The sequence below is a fragment of the Nipponia nippon genome, unplaced genomic scaffold (genome assembly GCF_047370975.1).
Source record: "Nipponia nippon isolate SJK-2023a ecotype South Korea unplaced genomic scaffold, ASM4737097v1 scaffold_5, whole genome shotgun sequence".
NCBI lineage: Eukaryota > Metazoa > Chordata > Aves > Pelecaniformes > Threskiornithidae > Nipponia > Nipponia nippon.
In genome coordinates this window covers 100,291,559-100,313,312 of record NW_028262369.1, presented here as the reverse complement: position 1 = coordinate 100,313,312, position 21,754 = coordinate 100,291,559, and positions in this window count along the sequence as shown.

Here is a 21,754-nt window from a genome sequence, read left to right as displayed (position 1 = left end):
TTAAAAAAAGCGCCGGGGCGCCAGCCCCCTCTCCCGCTCCTGCCCGGGCTCCCAGGCGGGGACGTGGCGGGCAGGGCCGGGGCGGGGGCTGCCCGCAGGGACGCGGCAGCGCCGGCCCCCGCCGGGGAGGGCGCGGGTGGGCGCGCAGGGAGCCCCCGAAACACCCGCGGGGAGCCCCGCTGCGCCCGGTCGGGTCTGCGTGGCTCTGGCTGGGGATTAACACCTGGGTGCGGGGCCCCACAGCATCCCCCCACGTCCCCCCGCGCCCCCCGGTCCCCCCGGTGTCGGGGTGCCAAGCTGCGCAAGGGTAGAACCCGGTGAATGGTCCGTAGAAGCTGCTCCTGCAGACGTGGTCGCGTAGGGCGGCCTGCGCGGGGTTGGGGTCTTCAGGAGAGGTTCTGCGCTGGGGGAAGGTGTGCCCGTCGCCGTGAGCTCCACGGGCTGGGGTGGTCGCGCAAGACCCCCACGACTGGATTGCACCAGCTGAGCAAAACCAGAGCTTGGGGAGTCTCTGCCATCGCGCCGCTGCCAGGAGGCACGCAGCGGAGACACGGTCACCACCGGGCACCGGCCCACTGCCCTGTCCGGGATGCTCGATCCCCTGTGCCACGGTCCCCGTCAAGCAGTTTCCCTCTGTTAATGAGCGCCGTGCAGCCCGCAAGCGGGAACAGCGTTGCATGGTCGGCGTGGCACCCGTGACACCTCAGTCGGTGTGGCACCCGTGGCACCTGGCGGCACAGCCAGGTCAGAGAGCTGCGAGGTCAGTTGTGATGTGGGGGCATCAGCTGCGAAAGCTCGGGGTAGGGGCACTGAAGTGAAAGAGGAAAAAGCCCGGGCTGGTCAGTGTTTTGCAGCTCTCTTAAACTCTGGTATTAATGAATTTAAAAGCAAAGCACGATGTCCCAAATCACAAAGCAGGAGATTTTTTTAAATAAAGGGGTCCAACCCACTGCAGTGCATGTGAGTATTGAAAGGAAAAGAAACGAGGGGAGAAGATTACATTCATATTCATACTTTAAAAAAATAGTAATTTGGAAGTCCAGCCTACGGTTATATTGTGAGATCAAAGCCATCTCTTTTTAAAAGAAATGGCAATTCTGCTGTTTTTCCGAGGCTCTTTGTAAAGCAAACTTCCCTCAGACGTGGCAGGCAGTTCTGATTTCAGCAGGAGTTGCGTGTGTGGATGGTGCATGCTTAAGGACTTTCAGTAGGAGGGAGCGAAGGACAAGATTGCAAAAGGACTGTTAAAAGGGGAAAAAAATGAGTAGCTGTTTGAGAGCAAGGAAGCTGGGAGTCAAGTTTAAACTTAACTGAAATAATACCTTTGGTGTAGGAATAAAATTGAAGATAAACCGCGGACTGTGGGTTCATTCACCACGCTGACACTGTGTTTTCATTTTTATTTTGGTTTCTCCCCTTGCCGTTCCTGACCGTCTCGCCCCGCAGCGGGAGCGCTCAGGGTCCCGCTCCAGCGTGACGTCCCGGCGTGGCCGGCGTCCCCACTGCTTGGGACTCAGCCGCCGGGCCCGAGGGCCGCGCTTCGGGCGCTCGGGCCGTGCAAAGCCCCCAGCAGCCAGCCCAGGGGCACGGCGCGGCTCAGCCGCGGCCAGGTGGGGGGACCCGGCAGTGTGTGCTGGTGAGCGCTGAGCCCCCCCGGGACCTCGGTCCCCAGGAGCTGCGGGGAAGCGCGTTCCTCTGCCGACGGGAAAGGCCAGCCAGCCTTTTTCCTAAGAGCCGGGCCCATCACCGGCAAGGTCCATCCCTGCGCGGGGCAGGGAGGGAGACCTGCGACGTTCCTCTGAGCTTGGGCTTCATGCTTACGAGTTATGACAAAGTCGTCGCTGTTTTGGTATGGTCAGGCATTCCCTCGGCTAACGCTGTGCTTTGGCTCTCCTCCTTGGCAAGTATAAGTGTTCCAGAGAGTTGAACAGATTCCTTGACACAAGACAGCTGCTTTTGTAGGGAGGAATTAATTTAATCAAGGCTACTCCATCATTAAAATAATCTGAAGCGTCAGATGGCAAAGCACAGAAGCAAGCTAACTTGAAGATGAAAACTCAACATTTTTGCCAGCCAGAAGTGTCCCAGAAGATGGGGTAACATCATAATAAGTCACTCTGGGTCTCTATATAATGTTTTATTAATGTAAAAAAAAAAATCATCCAAAGAAAAGTTGGGAAGGAATGACCTCTTACTAAAGCCTAGCTGCCTTCATAAATTGTATTTCTTCTCTGCAGCACAGGAGACTGTGCAGAGTCAGACAACGCAGTGGTCTACAAAGGGCAAGGTCAGACACGTGGGGTTGATCCTGCTATGCAGAATACAAGGGCCCTTTTGGCTGAAAATAGCATAAAATAGTGCAAGCGGGTAGTGCAAAAAGCCATCGAGCTCTTCCTCTTGCCACAGGGCAGGATCTGCTATATCTTAATTGCTTGATTACTTAATGACTTCTCCATCATAGAGCACCATAGGCAACCGACACGGATATGGACACAGGCACGGCATTAAGCAAGTCATGTTGAAAAAGACATTTGTTTAAAGAAACCTGCTCTGTGCGTGGAAGAGGACAGCAGCAAACCAGACATATTTAAGCACGAATGCAAGCGGAAGAAGGAAAGACCTAACAATTAAGGATCTTGCTCAGAAATTGGTATACGACCTTGCCATCTCCTCCCAATATACTAAGTACGGACAACTGTAGCAAGTTTCTACTCAGATGTGTATGTGTATAAAATTTAATAGCAAAGGTGACACTAGAATAGATATATATATTTGACTTGTCGTGACCTGCCAAAAGACCGGGATGCCTTTCTTTGCTGTCATCACAGCCACACACATGGCCACATTCCGCTGGGGGAACGGCCGTACGGACTGGTTGGGTGTGACGGCTCCGTTTGGTGACCCCAGAGAGGGGACGTCCCCGTGGTGCCAGGTCTGAGAGCCGAGCCGTGGCCCTGTGGCCCGCCCGGGACGGGGGCAGCTTTCAGCAGCGTGACGCCTGCTGTCCCGACGGGCTGCGGTAGCTCGGGCTGCTCCGTCATGGAGCGCTTGAGGGCTGCCCACAGTAACCGGAGCTATTGCAAATGAAATGCATCTCAGCAGTTTAGATCTTCCTTGTAGGACTTTTCACTAACTTTAATGCTTCCCTCCTGAGCACAAAAAAGCCAAGCTTTCTGCAGCCTGGCACGATGTTCAGGCGAAATCTGGCAAATGATCCTTAATGAAAGCAAAAGATACAGACTGGGAAATCCTGATGGAAAAACAAGCGGGGAGGGGAGGAGAGACTTGCACAGAGAACATCTGCATGGGCTCTTGCCAGTCATCAGTCCAGGATGCCTCCGCGCGCTGCAGGCATCGTCGTATCGAGGTGGTTAAAATGTCGTCGGGCCCGTTGCCCTCCAGCTGGGACAGTTTGTGGCTGTGGCAGGAGTTAGGAGAGGACTTCTGCCCGCAAAACACTGGTCTCGGCTGCGACTTTCCCGACGAGGTGCTTGACTCCTCGCGGGCAGGGCTGTGCCCGGTTGGCACTGCCAGAGCTGTGGGAGCCTCTCAGCGGGTCCCCGAGACAGGCGCTGCCCGCCTGCCTCCCAGGACCCCGCGCATCTCCAGCGTCACCGCTGCCTGAGCGCCCTGGCTCTTTCCATCCAGTCCACATCATGTCTTTGTACACGTTCCCAGTTATGAAATCATGTTTTCGTTTCTGAAATACATTCGTACCTACCAAATGTTAACAAACTACTAGAATAGTGGTGGATTATTTGTGAATGATTTGTTCGTTGAGGTATTAAGTTCCATAATGCACCGCAGGTGCCAGAAACCTGAGCCTCTGCCGTTTTCCAGGGGAGCCTTGGCAAAGGCTGGCGCTGCAGCGAGGGGCAGTCGGTTACTTGTGTGCCAGCAAATGTTTGTGCTGCAGAGACAAACGGCTGCCATCCGCGGAGCCCAGAGCCTGCTCCTCAGCGCAAGCCACAGATTTCCATTAAATCACTGTCCAGATAGAGGTTGTTACTGTAATGAGGCAGTAGGTATGTGCACTACATAAACAGATGTGCCCTACAGCGTGCTGGCAAATCACAGCTAAGCCTCAAGACTTGAATTAAGACTCGGTTCTCCTGTAACTGTCAAGAGAGAGGAGTTTCACCTTCACTGTGCATTGCGTGGACAGCCCGGTCCGTAAGGTACTAACTGCAACCTCCGTGGTGGGATAACTTATTTCTCTTACTACGGAAATTCAGTCAGCAAAAAGTTAGGAAACACAGAACTTCGAGTGCCCTGGCAGCTGATCTGTACTGCTGGGGCAATCGGTGGTTTAAGTCTCCACGTGCAGCAATTATACAGTCAGACGAGAACGGAAACTTTGGCTTTGAAAGAAAAGTTTATGGTAGTGTTCCGCAGGAAAACCGCAAAGCTGTAGATGTAGAAAACTGGGAAATATCAGGCAATTGTGTGTTGGATGCTTAAAAATCTGAAGATTAAGAAACTAAAGTTTCTATTTTGAAAGGTTTCTGGATTTTTAGGCTGACCTCATTATTCTGGGGGCGGGGTGGTTTTCAGTGTACGATGGCGGCAAAGCTCTCTATTTAGATGGCTGTTTGCAGCAAGTAGGATTGAGAGCAGCTTTCCCCCAAATGGGGCTGGTTGCGTAACGAGATTAGAATAGCCATTTATGTTTATTTTTTGTTATAAATAGTGACCCAGATTCCCCGTGGCTCTGGCGAAGCACGCCGCTGTTCGGTGACACCCGCCGCCGTTACGTGCGCTGTGCCGCGGGAGGGGCGCGCGGCTGGCGGCGAGGGCGGCCGGGGCACCTGCGCACGGGGGGGAACGTGCCGGGCAGCATGGGAATGGGAATGGAAATAGCAGCGGGGCTCGGTAATTTGCATAGAGGTCATGTTTTCCTAATATGTGTCTTGTAGAAGCAGACAGCATGTAAAAGAGGATGGTTAAAACCTGACCCAGCAATGTTTTTAAATTTCAAATTATGCATAAAGTATGCATTACATTAATTAGGGAATTCATTAAGAAGAGAAGAGTAAAGAAACTAGTTAGCAGTGTGCAACATTTAGTAATGTAAGCCATTTTCTATAATTGTTATATATAATTTGTCTCATAACATTATCCCTTGATAAATTATTGCAGCATAATATGATATATGTAGCTTATTAACAGTTTCATTAATTACTATTAGAGCAAAGACACTCTGAAATCTGGTACGCATAAGAACAAATGTTGAAGCAGATGGTTGAAATTAGTGAAACGCAATCAGTTGCTGAACCCTTTTACCTAATTACATTATTACATCAAAATAGTTAAACTAAATTTGTCAAGTTGTCGGCAAAGTGCTGGGATGTTTGGAGCCGCCGCCACGGTGCGGCGATCGCCCCCGGGCCCCACCTCCCCGTGGGGCACAGGGACCCTCCGGCCGTCCTCCACTGGCTCCAACGCCCCCGCGCCCTGCCGGGACCTGCCGGCAGCCCTCGGACCTCGCCACCCTCGCTGCTCACCCGCATCCCAGGTCGGCCTCCTCCTCCTCCCCGCCATGGCCCCGAAGAGCGTCCCTTCCCGCGCCTTTCCTGGGCAGCCTCGCCGTGCCTGGGCGCGTGTCCCCAGGACTGCGCGGGGACGGGTCTGGGGTGGGCAGCTCTGGTGGGGTTTGTTCACTGGGTCAGGGATGGTGAGCAGCAGGGGATGGGTATGGGGACACCCAGCTCAGCTCGGCGGGAAGAGACGGACACGCCTGCTAGAGAAGTGGTGCTACCCGTGCCGGGCGGCGATGGCAGAGGTCATTTGTGTTCTTCGTGCCTCCCTCCGAAGAAAACCAGCCTCGATTGACAGTGCTCCGCCAGTCAAAGCTGCTTTGACAGCAGCAGCCCTGGCGGGGTGATTTGCTGGTTCTGAGCTTCAGAAGGAAGGACTCCAGCTTTCCAGCTGGCTCCTCTGCGGCGAGGAGGGGATCCGTCCGGAGGGCAGCAGAAACACTGCGGTGAAGCGAAAGCAGCTTTTGCAGTGCCTGGAGGTACCAATGCAAAATGGGTTTGCAGCCTCTTTGTCCAGCCCACGGCACGCTGCTGGGCGTCCTCCTTTTCTTGACACAACCCTGAGTTTCCTTTTTTTGGACCAGGAGCCATGAAAGAAAGTTTGGAAGATGAAAACAAAACCAAGGGCTAGAGAAACAGTGCCTAGGTCTGCTGGGGTACGTGAAGTGAAAGCCTTGAGCCATGAACTCAGACAGGACATGTACCTGCATTAGTGTTTGCTGTGAGCTAGAAAGCTTCACTGACCGCCCGTCATGCAGAAATTTGTATAAATAGGTTATATGTACTGCTGCGAGAGTAAGGAGAAGTGAGGAATCCCAAGCATGGCATTAATGCACCAAATATATGTGGTTCCTGTAGGTCCCAGGCACCAAGTACACTTACTCAGTGCATTTCTGCTGGTGCGAACAGACTTACAGCAGTGTTTTGTTTAAGCTTCCTGAATTCTTCCCCTTTACGCCTGACTAAATCCAAAGAAATACGAAGCACGTAACCTCCCTGTGTCCTTGCAGTCCGGCTGCCTTTCTCGGGGTCACACCCCTAGGAGGGGGCCTTTCCTCCTGCCCCAGCTGAAGCGTTACCCAGGGCCTAAGGGTCCGTGTGGCTCCTGTGTCGGGGCTGGCCGTTCCTCCTCCCGACCAGCAGAGCTTCCTAGAGGGGACGTTACCTTCTGCAGGGAGTTCTGACAGCTCAGCAACTCTGAGCTCAAATTATTATCAAAGGTGTCCAAATTTGCAAGAAAATTCCAGAAAAAAATAATCACTTAGACTCACTTCAAAATAGGGTATTTCATACAACAGAACATAAATTTCAGAATTATTAATGGAGGAAATTTAGAAAAGAAACAATGTTGCAAGAACAAGGACACAAGCGTGTGAATTCTGATAGGACCCTTTTTTTCTTTTGTCTTTACACTAAATTTTAGCAAACGTGCACATCTCCCGGAGGACGGGGTGGGCCCTGCTCCCCACCTCTCCATCCCACCCCCTGCAACACCTTCCTGGGCCATTCCCACCCCGGCCCACCGGTCAGGGAAAGCCGGCCTCGCCCCAACCCTTCCAGCAGCCCTCTGTTGGTCTCCCCGGGGGGGAACCTCCCCCCTTTGCCCAGGACCCCCCGTGCACCCCTGCGGCCACCCGCTGCCCCCTGCGCATCCCGCTCTCCTTCCCGATGCTCCAGCCGCAGGGCATACCCCGAAGCAGGGTTTGCAGCCCCACCGGCGGGGTGGCTGCGGGGCGGGGGGCCCAGCCCTGCCGGCGGGACAGATCCCGGCCGTTTTCTTGAGGTGGCTGCTCCTTCTGCATGCCCCGCCACAAATGCATTAGCAGGAGAGTTCAACCTTTCATTCTCAGTCTGATTAATGCATGGACGGATCCAGATTTTTGTAAATATATACTTCTGTATGTGCTCAGCTCACAGGGCAGGGGGGTTGAAGCCTGTTCAAAATAATTATTTAATATTTGAGGTACTTGACAGCTCACCTCAGCTGTGCATTATTTCCTCTGTCTCCTGCCTGAAAGGCTAAAACCGTTAATAAAGATATCGCAAGTGCTGGTTCTACAGAATGAGTTACAGGTGTGCAATCATGTACACCTTGCTTTGCCGGTGACGGTGGACATTAGCACCAAAGGCAACTTTCCTCTAATATTTGCATGAGCAGGACCGGGCACACATGCGTTCATGAACAGCAAACAGGAGGGGACCGGGACGTGGCTGCCCTACGTCGCCAGCGGGAATTGAGCCAAACGTCTCCGCACGCTGGTCTGGGGATGGCTGGCGGGCTGCCGGCACGCTCCACCCTCTCGGGTGTTCCTGCAGCCCCTGCCCAGCGCAGCGCCTGGAGCGATGCGGGGAGCCTTGGCGGGGGCTCTCCTGCCCGCTCCCCGCTGCCAGCGAGCCGGGGACCCGCAGTTCTGGTGTGCAGAGACTCTTTGCCCACCCTTTGATCTTTTCGCTGGCATCCGAGTGATGTTGGCTGAGGCTTGCAAGGCGTGTGAGTAAGGCAGGACGTCAAGTCTGGGGCAGCTCCTGCGGGAGAAAGGCCTGGTTGTTGCCCCAGGATGGGCAGCGCATTGCCAGAAGTTGGTAAAAAAAGCTTGTAGCGTTGCTTATCGATGTAAAATCAAAGATAAGAGTCTCAGCTTACTCCATCTCTCTTTGAGGGATAATGTTTTACTGTTTGGGGACTAAAGCTGCTGGGTAAATATATTAAAATGAATCCCTCTTGTATTATTTTCTGTACACAGTCTTTTAAGAGAAGAGGGGCACGTTCTCCGCATGCAGGTGCGTGTTTGATCCCAGCTCCTGTGTCGCAGGGTGGCAGGAGCAGCTCCCCGTTCCCGGGTGAAGCAGGTGGGTGCGTGCACCTGGTTTCTCCTCCTCTCTGCGCAGCACTGCTTTTCTAGTGCAAAGTAAATATTTAGGAACTTGTAATTTTTTTACTGTGCATATCTCTGGGAAATGCTCTTGAAATGTTTTGGTCATTGATCTTGCTAATCCCTTCATCTAGGACATTGGCAGAAACTAAAACTAGCAGGGAGTTCAAAAGGGTTAGTTAACAAAACCAAAAGGATTTGGTTTGGATGTTTTCTCCTCAGTACTTCCCTCTCTCTGGTGCTGAGCAAAGGTTTGAAAACCCTCTCTGATATGCTAGAGCCCCGCATCGGAGCTACCCGCGCTGCGAGCATCCTCCCCCATGGAGGAGATGCTGTCCTGAGCGCTGCGGGCAGGGCCGGGCAGGGCCGGGCAGGGCAGGACCCCCCTGCACGGGCACAGAAAGTGCTGCTCTGCCTGAACCTGACCCCAGCTCCTCCAAGTGCCTTAACTCTTCCCCTTGAGTTACTTGTTTCACCTCTCCTGGAAGACACTAAGCAGCGTGCGCTCTGGATCCTCAACTGCTCATGCAACGCGTTAATATTTAAAAAGCACTGTGATTGGTAAAGGAACTGATAGCAGCAAATGCATATTCCTTATACAATATTTTAACATGAGTGATCACAGACATGGATTAATCTAAGAAAACCTCCCGTGACATCCACGGTAACCAGGCGGTCATTGGGCTTGACAGTCCTGTCCTGAGAATGAGTGACGATGTTTTGGTAGTTTGATGGCCATGAAACGATATGTCATGTAAAGACAGTCAGCACGATCGCCATAAGGCAGTCTGTCATTGTCTTGCCGAGCAATTCACATGCATGATGCATAAGAAAGTAAAAATAATCAGTAATCTATTGCAAGCGGGGGAAAGTAATCAGTAATATGTAATGTACTCTCCTTGGACTTGCCAATCAAAACGGTTTCCTACGCGACTTCAAAAGTCCATAGGTTATTTAAAAATGAACTCCTGGTCTTGTTCCGGGTGTGTCCAAAATCAAGTCCCAAGAGTCCCCATCACGCACCGGTGCCCGTGGGAACGGACGGGCACATCAGGCTCCCGCTGCTGCTGCCGCCCCTGCTGCTTAGACAGGAAGAAGCAAATAACCAGGAATTGGTATTTTGAATTTGTTCTTCATCATAGCAGTGATAACAAATTGAGAAACGGAGCCCTCCCACCGAGGCTGGGACTAGATCTGGCATTGCAGGCTATGGACATAATGCGGGGGGATTTTTTTGGATGGTATGGGGAGGCAGCGGGGCGCGAGGGCAGGCTGCCTCCCTGCCTTTCATGGAGGAAAAAAAAAACAACTGCAGATTCAGGGAAACTGAAGCAAACCCACCACCACCACAAGTTCTCCTTCAGGGTCAGACGTGGCAGCTGGCCAGGCCAGCGTGCCGGGCTCTGCTGGGCTCTGCCGGGCCCCGGGCTGTCCCTGGGCACCAGCGCGGGTGGGCTAGTATCGCCCTAACTCAAGGGCTTGGGCTGAAAATACCGTTTCTCCTACATGATGCATTTACCCGGTTTCCCTCGCAAGATCTGGGAAGGACTTTGCATCAGGAACAGTGTGGCCAGCAGGAGCAGGGAGGTGATGGTGCCCCTGTGCTGGGCACTGGGGAGGCCGCCCCTCGAATGCTGTGCTCAGCGCTGGGCCCCTCACCCCAAGGCGGCCATGGAGGGGCTGGAGCGTGGCCAGAGCAGGGCAGCGAGGCTGGGGCAGGGGCTGGAGCCCGAGGCTGGGGAGGAGCGGCTGGGGGAGCTGGGGGGGCTCAGCCTGGAGAAGAGGAGGCTGAGGGGAGCCCTCATCGCTCTCTGCAACTGCCTGAAAGGAGGCTGGAGCCGGGGGGGTCGGTCTCTTCTCCCCAGGAACAAGCGATGGGACGAGAGGGAACGGCCTCAAGCTGCGCCAGGGCAGGTTTGGGTTGGATATTAGGAAAAACTACTTCACCGAAAGGGCTGTCAGGCCCTGGCCCAGGCTGCCCAGGGCAGGGGTTGAGTCTCCATCCCTGGAGGTATTTAAAAGCCAGGGAGATGTGGTGCTTGGGGACATGGTTTAGTGGTGGGCTTGGCAGTGCTGGGTTAACGGTTGGACTCGATGATCTTAAGGGTCTTTTCCAACCTTAACGATTCTGTGACTCTGTGAATTCGGGGCGGACTTCGGGGCCCGGCCCCGGCCCGGCCCCGGCCGGGGAGGCGCGGCTGCAGCCAGCGGCGGGCGCGGTGCGGTCAGGCCGCTGCCCGCCGCCGGGGGGAGCCGCTGCCCGCCGCATGGCCGCCGGCCGGGCCTCGCCGCGGGGCCGGGGCTGCCGCGGATGAAGCGGCCCGAGCCCCTCGCAGCCCCCCGGGGCAGGGTCTGTCGGGGTTTCACGGGGACCGAGCCAAGGGAGCCGTGCTCTGCGCATCCCGAAATAAAACCCGTTTCCATATGTTTCATTAGCTGCGTCAGGGAGTTCCGCAGCAGAGGCGGGCTTGCCCGGCTGCGTTCTGCAGGAGGCTTTTAAGTGCGGCGGTTCCCTGTTCGGCGCTAGGTGCGCCGCCTCGGGCGTGCCTTACCCCCCAGGGCAAGTCCCCTGCCCCGGCCCGGCGCAGAGGCACGCTGCGCCACGCCGTGCCGGAGCGGGAGCTGCTTCCGTCCCCTTCCAGCCCCGCCAGGCAGCGGCCGCGGGGACTCGCCCGGCCTGGGGATGCAGGGCTCGTCACGCGCCCCGCCAGAGCTTGGCCCCTCCGAAGTCCCCATGGGAGCGTCCCACCCCCGCCACCATCCCGAGCACCGCGCTGACCCCGCGCCTGCCCCGCTGGGGCTCGGTGGGGGCGATGGGGGAGCAGAGCCCGCCGTACCCGGCCGTCGGCCCGGCGGGCTTCCGCCGTTTGGCTTGCTCTGTCCAGAAATGTTAAACAGAGTGGAAATGATGTACTTTCCTCTTCTCCCTTGTCCCAAGTTGAGCGATCTTCACAGTGTTTTTCTAAGGGTTTAATACAATTTCATTTGCATTTGACGAAGGCTCTGGCTCTGGCAGGAGGCGGATTTGTGGGCTCTCCCAGGTGATGGCTGGCTGGTGCCACTTCTCAGTAGTTGGGCTAAAGTGGGTCACACCGTTTTTGCAAAAGTTACTTTCAAGAGAGATCTGAGCACTAAAGCTGGGTGCGACTCCGCGTGTGGAGCCGCAGCAGCTTATTTCCACGCACAAACAATGCTGACATCTGTCACTGGCCCTCCACGCGTCACCAGCTAATGCACCACCAGCGCTCAGTGCCCTGACTCCTTATCCCCCCATTGTTTTCCTGAGTTGCACATCCTGCAGGTGGAACTGGTGGCTTTGGAAATGACGCTCCGTCATCTGTCCAGGACGCTGAGGGTTTCTGCTCTTTGTTCAAATCTTCCGGATGTTCACGTCCAAAGAATGATTCCCATCCTCCAGAGGCTGGCCAGCGTGGAGGAAGCTGATGACCCTGAGGACAGATTTTTTAACAGGCTTGACAAGATCTTGGAAGACAAGACCTGTTGCGAGGAGTATAAGCAGGTACCACAACGGAATTTCAGGAGTCAGAAGAGTTTGTGGCCCTTAGCCGTATGGCCCTTGGCAAGCCCTGTCCGACACGGACAGGTTTCTTAAAGATCTGAAAGTGATTTGATCTGTAAGTGACTTGGAAATTCATTTGCGCAGGCGTTGCTCGTGCTGTCGCCATCCTTGGTGCTCGGGGCCGGCGAGCACGGCGACGGCGGGCAGGAGACGCGCGCGGTGCCGGGTGCACGGGAGACGCACGGCTGCCGGCTCCGCAGCTGCCCGTGTCCCACCTGCCCACCGTACGCAGTGGGCTGCCACATTCCAACACCTCTCTCCTCTCCCCAGGCTTCTGGAAAACTCAGAAATCCGCGTCCGTTGGTGAGGAGCCGGGCAGAGCAGCCGCCCTGGGTGAAATCAAGCATTTCAGCTGGTTGGGACTGGAGCTTTTTCGGACTACATGTGCATTTTAGCTCAGTTTTTAAGCTAAAAGGAAAGGAGAGTCAGGCTAAGAACTTATGGCTTAACGATGTATTTGGAGATGGTCATTTGCTCTATTTTCCACCTGAATAAATTTAAAGGCACAGCTGAAATTAACATGTCACATCTGCGTTTGAAATGTAATCTACTGTCACGCGGATGCTATCGAATCTGTTAATAATTAGAACCTGGCACCTCAGCTTAAGCGCAGCCACTAATTCGAAGTCATGGTGTTTAGCTTACTTCACAGCAGTGCTGGAAATAAGGGCACTGAATTGTTGACAGCAGATCTTTTATATACAGTTAAACAAATTTGTTGACCTCTTCTTTAATTAAAGCAAATGTGATTTAGGCACCTAGCTTCCTTTTAAGCCTTTAGACATGTTTTCCTTTAAACATAGTGTTAGCTCCGTAATAGAGACTGCCTATATGGTAATTGATTTAGTAGAATTGAAACGAAACCGAAGTATTTAAGAGCATTTTTCTCTTTTTCTCTTGCTCTGGGTTCCTGACTTTTAGCAGAGCCGCTCTCCCAGAGCAGGCACTGGAAGCAGAGGAGACGGCCGGTCTGCGTGCCGGCCGGAGGATCCCCGCGGCACGTCGCTGCATCTGCTTTTCTCGGGTTTTCCAGGAGAACCAAGAGCAGGCTTCTGGTGAACAGCTCCACCAACCAACGACTCGGCACGACCCTGAGGGATTTGTGAACTGCTTCCACCACGCGGCTGGGAGAAGCGCTGGAAAATGAATGCACAATTATTCCAAGAAGTCCATCAAAATCATAATGAGCATAATTCACAATAAATTCCAGCTCTGCTCTGAACCCTGAACCCAGTAATTAAATGATCTCTCAGTTTTTTAAAGAAGCCTATGCCCATTGGGTACTTTAAATAATACCATAAGTAATGTAAAATAATTATCTTAAAAATGCAGCTGCGCTGCCGTGAGTTTTCTCTCCAGAAGGGTTCCAGGTTCGCCAGGATGGCTGGAGGCATCTCCGGTAGGTTTGCAAACCCGCCCTCACGCTGGAGGTGGCCTCAGATGGGCAGAGGGAGAGAGAAAATGTGAAGCTGTAAGTACAAAGCATGAAAAAACCGCAAGTGCTTAATTTCTCCCCGAGCATCAGAAGGCGTGTGGGAGGGGAGTGGGAGTGTGTGGACTGAGTCACTGAACATAATTTCATGTGTTTGGGTTTTATTTTAATTATCCACACGGCCAGTTTTCAGGAAATCTCCCACCGTTGTGCTCCTCCCAGCTCTCCCCTCTGGGTACCAGCACCGTCGCCGGCGTCAATGGGAGGCACGGGTTAACATCGCTGCTCCTGCCAGCCTGCGTTCACAGCACGGAGCCAGCGACCCGCCTCCTCTGCTGGCCCGAGAGACGGGCTGAGCGCAGCCGTGACGGCAAGGCTGGGGAAGAGACTCGTCCCTGTGCCGTCCCAGAGATTTACTCAGAAGGTGAAATCACGGAACGAATGGCTGATGCATTAATCACAGGCACCTTTCCATAAAAAGGCTGCTGTATTTATTATTAGTCTGCCGTTACAGGTGGTGTGGTGTTATGCTGCAACTGTGCATGCAGAACGTGCAGTGAAGACTTCGGTGTCCAAGAGATAAAAGGATGGATACGGGTGCTGTTCTGAACCTGGAAGAAAGCACTGCATGTTTGTGCCATCCCAGCTACAGACAGCGACATCCCAGCAATGTCTTTGGTTACAGGTGTCACAGAATTACGGAGGAACCCTTTCAGCAAAAATGCTTTACAAACAGCAGACACATTTTTTCATTCAGGGTGCTGAAAATTATTATGGCCAACTCTTCCCTTTGCTTTCCCTAATGCACCAGCCTCTCCTTAGTCGTGCAAGGACTGGATCTCGCGCTGAGAGATCCATCAGCCAGGGAAGCGGGAGGTGGGTGCACCAGCAGCTTCCCGACAGCCCCTCTCGTTGCGGGGCAGCTTGCTGGATGCTTCTTTTCTGTACATTCTCTGCCGCTTCACGAGCCAAAACTTAGTCCATAAATTCTGGAAATCCCTTTTCAACTTCAGCACAAAGAGTGCAGACCAATGTCCGAACTGCTGCAGGACCATCCGTGCCGCGCCGGCAGGGACCCACGGCCCTGCGCTCTGGCAGGGCCCCATCTGCCCCGGGAGGGCCTGCGGGGACAATCCCTGCCCCACAGGCAGAGCTGCCCTCCGGCTCCAGTGGGGAAGGGGCTGCCAATTTCTGCAGCGCCATCTGATGCTGTCCCTTCTCGGCTTCTACTGAGAAATCTGGCAAGACGCGCTTCTCCTTTGCCTAGCTTTGCAGTTAACCCTTTCGCTGAGGCGGGGAACCAGTGGAAGCCGTGGAGGAAACCAGCAGCTTCCACAGTGGCAAGGCAGAATGACTCCTGGCTTTAGAGGCGCTGAGCTGCAGAGGATGGATGATGCTTGCCTTAAAAAAAACATCATTAAAAAAGCCAGAAGATTAATTCTTTTAGATGGCAAAGTCAAACACTTTAAACTTCGGAAATATCAGAGTTACTTTGCCTCTTGGTGGGGGACCACCAAGACATATCATTTCAGGGCTGGGGGAAGGGGAAAAATCATTACTTACGAGCTGGAAGTCTGGGGAGAGACTAGGAAATTTGTACAAATAGGCAGCATGGAGGATAATTAGCTCCAAATTAATCCCATTCAGGGCACTTAGGAGGTCTGGCAGCAAATTCAGACTTGGTGGGGTACACAAATGATCTAAAAATGCAGATGAAAATTCAGTATCACAGTATCATCTTTAAAATAACAGCGCTTGATTTCTGACATAAACTCATGGGTTGGGGGCGGTGACTGACTTGAACGTTTGGTGCTTACACTAAATTTATTGCTGGCGTCCCCAGAGGTCGAGCGGTCAGGGGGAGCTGTCACGCAAAAGCCAGGCAAACCTCTGTTCTGCAGCAGCTCTAGCCGAGGGACTGCCTCTTGCTACTCATTTCTTGGGCTGAGCTTAATTTTAACATTTGCTTAAGCCCATCTTTGCTCTGTTGACCTGGTTTCTTCTGGAAAGCACATGGGTCCCCGACGCAAACGGCCTGAGACCCCCCCGTGCCGCCCGCCGCTGGCCGGGCTCTCTGCGGGCGCCCAGCTCCCTGCTCCGGAGGACATGCGGGCAGACCCCGCGGCAGCCCCGCACCAAGCCCAGCCATGCTCACGCCGCTTCTCCGTCTCCCTGAGTTTGGCACATCGCGCCCAGAGCCGCCGGAGCAGAGTGGCTTTTCGGCTGCCCTCTGCCAGCTCCGCAACACCTCTGTCGGGAGATGGCCGGGCTCGCCGGGCAGAGCCGAGCGGGTTGTGATGGCAGCGTGCCCCCCCTGCCAGAAGGACGGGGGAACCGGTGGCACGAAGACGGCGCTGGCTGCCCATCGGAGCCGCTGCCAGCAGCGTCCCAGTGTGAAACCAACGTACCATATGGTGAGTAGGTATGACAGCATCTGAGCGGGGCGGTGGGCAGCGAGGCGGGACCATATATGATCATCCCATGAGCTCGCGAGAGGAAGGATTCCAGGCCCAGAATATCAGTGCAATGCTGTCTTGAGCTTGTGCGCATATGGCAGAGAAGATACACTATTATGAGTCATTGAGAAATGAAACAAAAATAGGTTCTGCTACTGTGTAAAGAAAATAACAGGTACTAATGAATCTGGGTGCTCTCTGTGGCGCAGGGGAGCAGCGGGGAGGGGTGCTGCAGGCAGGGACTGCCCTCAGCACGCTGCCAAGGCGCAAGGGAGCAAAGCGAGGTGCTCCCAGCACCGGCGTGCGGAGGGAGCTGGCAGAAAGGCTGGGAAACCCTGTGCGACTTCAGCTGAAAAGACTCTTCAGGTATTTTCTAATGCTATTTGTAATGCATATGCAACTGAGCAGGCACTTTTTTTTATTTCTATTCCACAGGAATTAAATTAATTTTAGAAATGGCACTATAACTATTTTCCTGCCTCAGGGACCATTTGTTTTAAAATCATTAAAGATTTTTATATGACACTGCACTGACATTTGATGTGAATAAATTAAGGGAATTAGTGTAAAAACGCGTTCTTGCTTTGCAGCTTCTCAGCCCATATCTGCCTGCACGTTCATTTGGTGAGGGTAGCCTGTGTAAAGGCAACGGTGTCTGCGTGTCCACGAAGGAGTGAGGGTACGGCCCTAGGGCAGCTCCGCCGCTGAAAGCGCGGCGCGGGGCGGTGTCTCCTCAGCTCTTCTCAGTACCTGTGCACATCCTTCGTGGGGGCAAAGCCTGTGGGTGAGTACCCCGCTGTGCTGCGGGAGTGCGGCAGTGTAAAGTGGCCGTCGCAGGGGGATGGCCCAAAACTGGGACCCCTTCACCACATCCCACCTCCTTCCTCCGGTTCTGCAGGCTCTGCCCCAACTCTGGAGCCAAAGCATCCCCGCTGGGATTTCGTGCCCCGCCATGCAGCTGGCTTGGGCCCGGGAAAGCAGCCCTAACGCTCTCACCGGGTGCCAGCAGGGTTGCTGCTGGGTGTGGAGCGCAGGGCCTGCCTGCAAAGCCTATGCTCGGCGCACTGCCAACGCGCCCGTCGGGTGCTCGGAGCCCCTGGAGGGGCCGGAGCGGCAGCTGGCCGCCCAGGTTCCATTTTGAGCCCTTGCACCAGGTTGGCGTGCGGTGTAAAGTCTGCTGCGCTGCCGGGCTCCTGCCTGCTCCCCGCACCGCGTGGGCAGCCTCAGGTAAAAACTCCATTTGCTTTCTCCTCCCTGCTTTGTGTGCCCTGGGCCCTACTGACTGCCTGCACCCCGAGCGCTCCCACATCAGAGCAGGACCGGGCGTTTCCCCTGGCGCTCTGCAGCGGGACTCGGCAGCGCTGGCTCCGGCACACTGCCCTGACCTGCCACAATTGCTCCTCAGCACGTTCAGTGCTGCCTGGGGACTCAAACCAGATATTTATTTTAATTCAGGAAGGTGTCCAGTGGCTGACTGAAGCCCTCTTGGTGCCATCAGCCACTAGAAGAAGTTGTGCTCCATGCATGCAAGTGAGAAAATGATTTGTAGACAAACAAGCTATACCGATTAAGCTTGCAAGGAACTGTGGTGCTGCGATCTGAATGTAACCTGGATTCAGACTTCAAGTAAGAAGTATTAAAGCTTCATTTGTTTTACTCTTTTAAAGGAACACTCGGTGCCCATCGTGTTTAACTCTTGGGATGAGTACTTCTAGATACCGCCTGTGGGGATGTTACTGCGTCTGTAACTGCCTAGCGAGTCTCTAACTCCAGTTTTGCTTGGGTCTTCTGAAAAGGCATCCTGCTTTATTTCCTACAACCCCATAATTTCTGACTGCAATATGATTGCCTCATGCACATTACTGAAACCAGTAGGGGAAATTAAAAGCATCAGAAGGTATGTTAAAAGATGACATACTATTTTGTGTTCTAACCCCACCATGTGATATTTAAGCAAATTGCATTATTCCGTTATTATTTTCCTCTCTGGACTCATGTGGTCAGGAAGGTTGCAGCGCTGTACAAGCCCCTCGCTTGCTCCAGCGCAGAGCTCGGCTGCAGGAGCCCCGGGGGTCCCAGCCGTGGGGATGGACACGATGGAGGCTTGCGGCTGCGGCTGCAGAGCAAGCCCAGGGGAGAGGCCGGGTGGGCAGAGGCTGGAGCTGAGCAGCAGGCGGCTTCCCTGTCCCCTGCCAGCAGCCCAGGCCACCTCACAGCCCTTAGCCCTGCACCGTCCTCTGCTCGTCCCCTCTGCCCCCTTGAAAATCCCCCCGCGCCCTCACGTCCCCTCTGGCGCTGAGCTCACTGCTGAACCCAGCCCGGCTCTGGAAACGCTGAGCAATGTGGAAAGGGAGAGCCTGTGCCTTAATTTTCACTTCCAATAGGTGCTGGAAAATAGGCTGCCTTTCCCATGGAGGAGACCAGACAGTTCCCACTGGAATCAATGGCAAGTTTCTCAGGCCCATCAACATGGGTGAGAGGATGTAGATAAAGGCAAGGCACTTAATGAAGTGCCTGCACATGCAATGCCATTAAGGACAGATTAATGCAATAGACTCAACATGGGGCTTTACCTTAAAACCATTTGGGAAATGAAGTTAGTGCAGGGAGCAGCCGCTTCCCTACTAGGAGCAGCACCATGCGGGGAGAACATCAGACCTGTGTGCTGATCTCCGGCGTCTGCGGGTGGGTTCCCCGGCAGGATCCCTGCCGCGGCCTTCACTGGACAGCAGGGATGGCTTTGGTTTCCCATGCATTTCCCACGCGTTTCCCACGTTCCCACCCCTCTCCCAGTATCTCAAACAGTCCCTGGCTCTGCCTTCACACTGGGGCAAGGCAACAGGCCCAATTTGTGAAATCAGCTTCTGCTGATGTTAACATGCCAGGCTGCAAAGCACGTGTCAAGTGCCCCTTGTGCCCTGTTATAGACATGGTGGCCCCTCTGGGCGATGGGGACACGCGTGGGTGGCAAGTGCTCGGCCCGCCGCGGCTCGTCCGGGGCACCCCAGAGCCTGGCCGGTGTGCGGTGCCAGGGCAGGGGCGGTGGCGAGGAGGCACAGTTAGCGGCTATGGCAGCATTCCCCTCTTCCCCTTGCAACCCAGCTAGCGCAGGAAAACGCAGCTGGAGCTTGCCTTCACCACCCCAAAAGCACAAGCAGGTTCAGTTCATGATTTATCTCTTACATCACATGGAAACTCTTCACGGCAACTCAGACTTGGCCGCGCTCCAGCCCGGAGGCCCCAGCCCCCCTGTCCACAGCTCAGCACAGTCCCGGGTTGTCCTCGGACATCCTGAGCTCCCTCCCGTGACTGACTGCGCCGGGAGCCCTGGGGGACGGGGAGGGAAGAAAAAGGAAAGGAAAAAATAAATAGCTAAGCAAGTAAAGAAAGTCTGAGCCCTTGGATGAACTATGGATGTTTGCTGCCAGGATTATTCTGGGGTTTCTTATTTCCTAGCTGGTTATCCACAGCAAGCAACGCCTTTGTCTTTGTGGCCGTTGCTCTGTCAGCTGTGGGAAGCCTCCAGCAATTGGGTGTCTGAAAGCGAAGGCCAGTTTTCTGGACATTAGGAATGAAAGCAGGACTTCGTGATTATTTGCTGAGTCCACTTTTCAGGTTACAACCCTGATCTTGTTGAGGACGGGGGTGGGGGAGTCCAGACATGACGCAGCCCCTGAAGGATGGGCTTGAAGGGACCTCCCGAGGCCACCTGCTCCCTGGGAGGCCACGTCTCCTCCTGGGCAGATGTGCGGTTAACTTCGAGGTCCCGCGTGAGGCAGCTCCCTCCTCCTCCCCTCCGCGCCTCTTCCACTGCCAGACTTCCCCGCCGCCCGAAAGTGTTTTCCACACCCATCCTGACCCCCTCGCCGCAGTGACAGCCCCCGCCGCCGGCCTCTTCTGCAATGTGCGCCATGGCTGCGGCCGCCACGCAGGCTGCGGTCTCCCCCCGGCCTCATCGTTGCTCCTCGCCGTGCCAGAGTGATTCCCCTCTGCAGGCAGGCGTCCTGCACCATGGCTTTTCCCACCACCATGCTCCCCTTTCTGCCTGCCCGTGTCTTTTCTGAAATGCCGTGGCCCAGTCTGGTCACCCCAGCCCGGCCGTGGCCTTCCCGATGGTGAAGAGCAGGAGGACCCTCCTGGCTCCCGCAGGCTGGATGCCTGCCCGCACGCTGGAGCCGGGCGTTTTTCCACTGGAGCACTCTGCCGAGGCAACGCATGTCGGACGCGTAGCCGCGCTGCTGTCCTCGAGGCTAACATGGAGTGCGGCACGTGGCCGGCATCGCCTGCGGGAGCCCCGCTGGGGCTGTGGAGCTGTTTCTCCTCTCTGTCCCAGGCTTGGGGACCCGGCCAGGGTCTGTCTCACCTGCAATGTCATGCAGGTGCCTGGTTGGGTCCAGCGGTCCCGCACCACTCTTGCAGGGGGTGGATATGGCCCGTCCAACGGGGCTGCTCTGGAAAGCCGCTGAGCCTGAGTCTGTCTACTTGTACTCCGTATGGACTTCAGCAAAAGCAGCAGAGCTGTCTCGAGTCCATGGGCACAGATCGGGCTGCCTCCCGCGCACCGCCTGCAGCTGCTCAGTTCCCTTCTCCCAGCGTCCTGGGCGGCTCCACCGGCTGCTGCCCGGCTCGGCCGGGCTCCGGACAGGCGGGTCTGGGTTGCCGGCTGCTGCCCTGGGCTGCCAGCTCTGCGGGCTGGCTCTGCTGCCCACCGGCCGCTGCCTCCCCGCGCAGCCTGGGCACAGGCCCTGGTTCTGGCTTCGGGGGCAGGCAGGACCGGGGAGGCCCCAGCGAAGGCAGCAGGGGAGCGTTCAGAACCAGGCACTCGCTCTTCTACCAGGTTCCCAGCGTTTTGGTGGGTATCACACTGTTTTGTCAAAACAATTCCTGACAAACGAGGGCTAGCTAAAGTGGATTAGTTTAAATCGAGCGCTTATCCTTTCTAAATGTCAAGAAAAGGCAGTTTTGGCTTTCTGAGGCAATGTGTGACCTGGGCTGTGTGGGTGGGGCCCCCGCTCACCCCCGCTTGCCTTACCGCTCCCGCCAGCACCCCCGAGGCCGAGGAGGGACTCCTCTGTTGTGAGGAGTCCCCTCGATGTAAAACCGGTATTTAGCAGGTAGTAGGTGTGTTGTCAAACTTAACCGAGAAATATTTTAAGCAGCAGGACCTTCAAATGCAGGAAAATATTTGGCACTAAGGGTTTCAGCAGCGTATGAGTTGGTATGTCACTGCTAATGGTAAGAGATGTGATCTGCCTCAGACTGCGGAAAGCGGGACTGTGACACAGCACAGGGGCGCGGGGGAGCTGCTCGAGGGGAAACGCCAGCAGGACACAGGCTGTAATATCAGACAGGCGCTTTTCCAGCTTTCTGCGGGCACAGACAGCTCTAGGGCAGGGGTGCAGGGCGTAGGGTGCAGGGCGCAGGGTGTAGGGTGCCAGGGTGCCGGATGCAGGATGCAGAGTGCAGGATGCAGGGGTGCAGGATGCAGGGTGTAGGATTCAGGGGTGTCGGATGCAGGGTGCAGGATGCAGGATGCAGGGTGTAGGATGCAGGATGCAGAGGTGCAGGATGTAGGGTGTAGGATGCAGGATGCAGGGTGCAGGATGCAGGGGTGCAGGGTGCAGGATGCAGGGGTGCAGGATGCAGGGTGTAGGATGCAGGATGCAGGTGTGCAGGATGCAGGGCTGTAGGATGCAGGATGCAGGGTGCAGAGGTGCAGGATGCAGGGGTGAGTGTAGGATGCAGGGTGCAGAGGTGCAGAATGGAGGGGTGCAGGATGCAGGGCTGTAGGATGCAGGATGCAGGGTGCAGGATGCAGGGGTGCAGGATGCAGGGCTGTAGGATGCAGGATGCAGGGTGCAGGATGCAGGGGTGCA